Source organism: Diadema setosum, chromosome 18 (assembly GCF_964275005.1).
Source record: "Diadema setosum chromosome 18, eeDiaSeto1, whole genome shotgun sequence".
In the NCBI taxonomy this organism is placed as follows: domain Eukaryota; kingdom Metazoa; phylum Echinodermata; class Echinoidea; order Diadematoida; family Diadematidae; genus Diadema; species Diadema setosum.
The window spans coordinates 29,990,719-29,997,590 of record NC_092702.1 but is presented as its reverse complement, the minus strand read 5'-3'; positions in this window follow the sequence as shown (position 1 = coordinate 29,997,590).

The window sequence follows — 6,872 nt, the reverse complement described above, 5'->3', positions numbered from 1 at the left end:
CTGGCCATAGTAATAAAAAATTAAGAATGATGTTATTTTAGTCCATTAGGCTTCTCTACCCAACATCCGACACGTTCTATACACCATATATTTAGCGCATCTAATTTTTTGTGAATCGGGACTTCCCAACATTTTTTGCAATTGGTTAGATTCGCATTCGTGGAGTATAGTAATGAAAAAAGACATGCATGGCCGGTGGAACCGTGGGGGCCGTGGGGGCTCGGACCCCCACACTTTTTAGTGCACCATACGAGGAATACATAAGGTGTCATCACTTTGGGCCCCCACACTTTTTTTTTTAACCCGGAAGTACATAAGTGGCAAATATTTCCACTGAAGGCTTTATTTTTTTTTTCCTTGTCAGCTGAAAAACCCCGGAAATGGAAGGGGAGAGATGAGCTGAGGACCCTTTTTTTTTTTGCTTGTTAGCTCATGAAACCCGGAAGTGGGCCCCCACACTTTTGAAAACGCTCCGCCGGCCCTGACATGTATGCATACACGTTATATTGTCAAGTTCAGAGTTAATAATTGTGCATGTTGCGAAATTTGCGAATAGCACCCAATTTGTGAAATTTACAAAAATAAAAACCTCACAAAATATATGGCATATACAAGAGATGGTATTTTTACTACAGGGATTTAGATGGAGCAGAGTTTTCAAATTCAGCTCGCGATTGTGTGTATAGGCTCTCTGCTTTCCCAAAAATTTGCATTGTCAGAATGCTTAATTTTCTGCAGTATTAAAAGATGTCTTGTCTGTAGGTTTTCAACCTCACTAGTGCCAGATATTTGAGATATATTGACCCTTCAAATGTTTGATATGCATACACTAGCATATAAGTAAAATAGGTAGGCCTATTGTGGATTATGACAGCATTTTCGATTATGCATTGTTTTTGTAGTTATGTGATCGTTGCCATAGTATTCAAGACCCACATTTTTTTACCCATCTTGTTCAGTGAAGAATGTCTTGCTTTAAAAGAAAAAAAGGTCTGAAATTTGATTTCATATTTGTAACTAGCCTTTTGTCATGAGCGTACGCTTCGGTGCATGTATTCGCTGATCGGCAATTCTGTTTCAGCAGGCCTGCACTAGTCCTGGTTTATTGATGTACCACGGCAGTCAGCGAATGAAGGTCAATTCAATTGGAGAACCATATCTGATGACCGACCCTCCTGAACACAATATCTGATACACCGGTAGCATCCAGGATCATTCAGCTCCAATGAAAGCAATGTTAACAATGCCTATACTATCCATACATATGGCCCTGCAATATTGAATTCAGCATGATAGCAATCGATCTGAATTTTCATGTACCCATTTTTTATTTTCAATAGACTGCTTTGTTTTTGTCCTCTTTTTCTGGAGGGCCCTGACATGTATAATTTTTACCATTTTTAAAAATTTGACAGTAAATTGTATATTCTCAGTGATTGGGAAAAGAGCCATTACTGTAGTTCTTTGAAAGGGATTAGCATAAAGAAACCAAATATCAAAAAGTAAAATAACCTGTGTAAATAATTGACCATTTTTATACTAAGAAATCTGCTCACATGTGTAAAGAATATTTAGAAAGCAGTAGATCAGCCTTTAAAGCTTTTTCTTTTAAAAGTTTTTAAAGCATGTGTTACGAATGATGAACACTAAGAATGTTTTAATGAAATAGACAGTAGTATTCTCAGGGTATCCTATGTGTATATTATGTGTATGGCCTGTCTAATATATAATCGCTAATCACACATGTATGCTTTGTTTGAACCAACTGAAATGCAAGCAAGGTTTTTAAAGCCCATGATTCTACGAGTCACAAACTATGTCTAGTTGATCTCCTTATTGTCTTTTTTTTCTTTGTGTGTTTTTGGTTTTTTTGTTGTTTTATTGTGTCAGTTCATCTGACATACTATGCGTAAGTGTAACAGCCAGGTACCATGGCCACTAATGATTGTAAATTACTGTCTTATTCAAGTGGATGTCACTCAGATGTATTTGAGTGCGCGAGATCACGAGGAAGTCTGTAGGCGAGTGCATTTGGTTATTTGTGACTGTATTATGATGTACATGTGGAATGTTCTTTTTTTTTTTCATTGACAAGGATGCATAGAATTGTTATCTTTGTTAAATGAAAATGTGTATTATATGTACTTAAATGATTACACGCTTGTGCACTTTTTGTCTGTACAAAATGAGAAACTTTCATTATTCAAATGAATTTGTATATGCTCGTTTCTTCTCTAGTTTGTGACTATGTGAATATTTAGATATATTTTCCTGCAAGAAAAAAAAAAGTTATCACTGTAATGAATATTATAAATTAATAGCCTTTATCATAAAAGAATTTTATGTCATTTTTGTTTCAACAAACCTGATGTTGTGCAACAGTCTGTAAAAATTCCCAGCAATTCAAACTTTTCCAAATATGAAGGGATAAGAATTGATTGATGTGTTTTGAATTTTTTTTTTTTTTATACAGAGTATGTCAGTTTCCAATTAGGGCAGTGAGTATTCCAGTAAAATGCTTGGTAAAAAGCAATGTTTGAATTACCAAAATAATGCATTGTTGCACTAGATTATGAAGTTGAAGACATTATAAACATGGCCATATTTTCCCTAAATTTTGACACACATCACCATTATGGCTGTTGATAATAAACATGGCCCTGTTTCCAGGGAGATGTTTAATTTGCAGTTTCGCTCCAGTGATGTCAGTTTTGCCATGACGACAGTCAATAAATATCCAATCAGCAGTGAGCATTTTAGGTCACAGTTGTGGTAAGCACAATGATTGCAACCCACCATAATCACAAACATCTTTATAAAACAAGACCCAGGTTTGCAGGTCAGCCTGTAGGGAGAAATACTGCTGATGGAGTGTTAATTGAGACTTATCTTTAATATTGTAAATGATAGTAAGATACTGTTATTGTCTCAAGTCCAAAGAGGGAAGTTATCTGTCAGTGTTTGCTGGGTGTTTTATCATCCTTTCTTTGCTTTCACATTTGCTGAATCATACATGGTGTGGGGAGTAACCATGCTTCAAATTTTTGACATTACAGCTTGTTGAAAAAGCTTGCCTTTAATAGTGAATCTTCTTTATAATGGATGTGACAAAATGGATGTTGACACTTTTTTTGCCTCTGTCTTATCATGGTGTGGTGTTGGCTGACGGCTTAGAAAAAACAAACGTAGTGAATTACTAGTACTACTTTTATCAGCGAGTTATTAGCAGCATGTGATTCATCCAAGTGTATTCACGATTCCTAGTGCACTTTCATGAGCTTTTTTACAGCTTCATGGAGTCTTAAGTTATGATGAGCTATTGAGATATTATTTGTGAAAACTTGCCATGATCAAAAGCCTGTGTTGTATGTGCAGTGTTTTAAAGGTAGGACATTATGTGATACACTGTTTAGCGGTCTTTCCGCCCCAGTTAGTTAGCTTCATTTGCCTAAGTCTACAGATGTACTTTGTTTTCGTGAAACGAAAATGAAAGGCTTGTAGTTGCTGAAAGTGACATCTCGTATGGGGTGTAATATCTGGGCGTCTTTCTTGATGTCAGTTTATATTTACATTTAGGTTGCGTTTACTGCATATTATAGAAGCTTTTATCCTGTGAGTGACGGTATAATGAGGAATGAACTCGATTGTAGCCACGCCTAAATCTTTTTTTTTCTTTCTTTCTTTCTTTTTTTTCGCCACTTAACCTGCAAGTATTTCTAGACTGGGGTGCATGTAGGGTATACTAAACATCCAATAATATATGCATAATATGTCTTCTTTTTTTTTTAACTACAAAAGCTTACAAAAGAGCACTAGTTACTCTTTGTTACACCATGTAAACCCACATATAAAAAAGTAAACCTTATTGAAATGATGCATTTTATATATTTTAGATATAGTGATATTGTATGATTTGCATTATTAACACAAATTTGCCTCTTTTTTAACATGTTTTGTGCACCGTGGTCTTTTTTTTATCACAAAATATGCAATTCTGACACAAATCGTTTGATAAGGTGCTGCAAGTTTCCACTCCTTTGTCCCATTTTCTACCAGCGAAAAATGCAGCATTTGTCTGCATACTGCATGCTGACGATACGGAATGTGATGTGGCATGATTTACCATAGCATTGAATGATGTCGAGCGACTACTGAGAATTTACAACAGAAACCGCTTTTTTGACTTGTCTCACAGTTACCGCGGTCCAAAACTGGTGACGCTGCTGCACAGTTGTTACAATTTTATGCCTTGAAAAACAATATGATGCTACTCCTCTTTTTTATACATTCACTTTCTTATTTTCTCATTAATCTCCTGGTTTGTAGTAAAAACAGATATATCTGTTTAGAACAAAATCACTTTTTTCTTTGCAGTTTTTACGTTTGCACGTGATGAAATCATGTGCTTATCTACTGTACATATCAACCCCGAGTATGTGATTTTGTGATTTTTCACGTAGTACAAAGGACAATACATAGGATCTGACCATTTCAGACTGGTTAAAGTAGATTTTTGTTATTTGAAAAGCACATTGTTTAAAAAGCTGACGAGTGTACAATCTCTATGCCTTCTATAGAAGGCACAAGCAAAACAAGATGTCTACCACAGTTTGAATGGATTCAGCTAATGTTATTGTTTGGTTAGATGTTTTAAAGAGAAGTCACTTTTGATAATAGTTTGATGGTATGGTGACCTGATCGAGTGTTGTTGGTTTTAATGTTTTGGAGTGCAACAAGCGTTTTCTGACTCTGGGAATTCCAGCTATCATGCCATGACATGGTTGTAGTTAAAAGTGCAAACGAGTTTGTGAGCTTGAATGAGTCGGCAGATGCAATCCTGCTTGGTCGTCCACTTTTAGAGATGATAGAACTTGTGGAAGTTTGATACAGATGTACTTTTGTGTTTACATTCACTTAGTCATCGTGTAAGGGTTGCTTACACTACAGTTGTATTTTGCACATTGGTATGCATGTTATGTCTTATTGACCTAACAACAATTTACATATGTATTTGCATTCCTTAGCATTGTCCTTTTTCTAATTTTAGTGTGTTTTGAATGTATTTTTCCTATGTCAAAACTATTGTAGATCTCGCATCCTATCCTAAAATACATGTCTACATGTCATTGAAAGGGTTTGCAGGTCATAAAACACTCGTGACGAAGCATTCCAATGTTGTGGAGATGTGTGTCCTTTTTTTTCCAGTTATTTTTCACATTTACTATCCACATACTTTCGATGGGTATGGTTGACAGAAATTTAAAAAAAAAAGAAACAAGAGAAAAGCTGTTTCCTTTCTGTTGGCGATTATGTCACTTTAATTCTTTTTTTTTTTCCTCCTCATTCCTGATTTGCATCTTGGTAGCACTAGATAGGCATAGTAAACAACCACATGAAAACTGTCGGTGCATTGTTTGCACGCTTGATTCTTTTAGCAGTGGACCAACGTCACATATATTCCATGAACACAGTGGTGTACAAACTGATCAGTAGTTAGCAAAATCAGGTGCTGTATACGCCATATATTTCGCGAGTCTAAATTTTCTCAAATCAGGAATTCCCGACGATTTCGTGAGTGCATAAATTTACGATCGTGGAGTCCTGTACTGAACGGAGAGATGTACACGCATATGTCACATTCACATCGGGATCAGAGTCAATATTTTCACGTGTCTTCAATTTTGCGAATAGCACTGGACTCGCGAAATTGGAAAATAAAAACCTCGCAAAATATTTGGCGTATACAGTTGTTGGTTGCACATTTGTTGTTATGAGCCTCTATACTCTTCCTTGGCACCCATTATGCATGTTTTTTAACAGCAGCACACACTCGGTGACTTTCGACCAATCATTTCATTCATCCTTCTTTTCACATTCCGAGAATTTGCAAGAAGGGGATTTCTAGGGTGGCATTCAAAGAGTTGTGCTGAGACCAAAATGATCGTAGAATATGTGGTAAAAGATAAACACCAATATCCTTCATTCTAGTGTATCTTTTCGATCATATTTTTGTTTTTGTTCCCTTGACTCGACGTCAGTCATGTTCTTTCGAAAGATAATTTTTTGTTTGGTTGTACCCATCCCATGGCTTCTAAAAGGTGATGATTGTGTTAAGTTGAGATGTGTGAGTCACTGTGAAATACTGTAGAATGAATCTCTGGGGGAAGTACTGTGTATCTCTTTTGAGGGACCAGGGTTATTTTCAATAAAAAACAAATTGGAACGATGTCTTTCGTCAGCCAAGACACGATGCAAACGAAAGTCGTCTGTGTGTAATCCTTGTCTCATTTTTCCTCACCATCCAGCGAGTGTGAGCACGAGTGAGAGGTTTCCATGGCAACAGGTTCTGTATACACAGTATCTCGCAAACTGGGGGAAAAAGATAAATGTCGCTATCTACATTGGTAGATAGAAATATCGACAAATAGATAGCAGCTAACTCAAGATGTTTTCCAGTATAGTTTGGAATGTGTTTTGTTTTTAAAACTCCATGCATGACATTTTAATTACTTGCTGTCTAAATATCAAATCTAATGAGGTGTAAAAGTCACTGTTAATCATAAAGCATATTACTATAATGCTGAAAATATTACTGAATAACAATCCTTGACTACATGTCACTTTGAAGTCTATTAACTGATACATGGTTGCAGTTTAATTACTGTTTCTGGAAAGGGTGGGGGTGAAAAAAAAGGCATACAATTCACACCATATATTTCACTGAAAAAGCTTGGAGTTTGGAAAACTGAACCACAGTGAGAAAATTTATGCTTGCTGTAATAGTAATGAAGGTGTGTGTACATGTGTGTGTGTGTAGGTGTCAATGTATATTCATACACACATCTTCAAAAATTCAAAGTATGTAATATTCA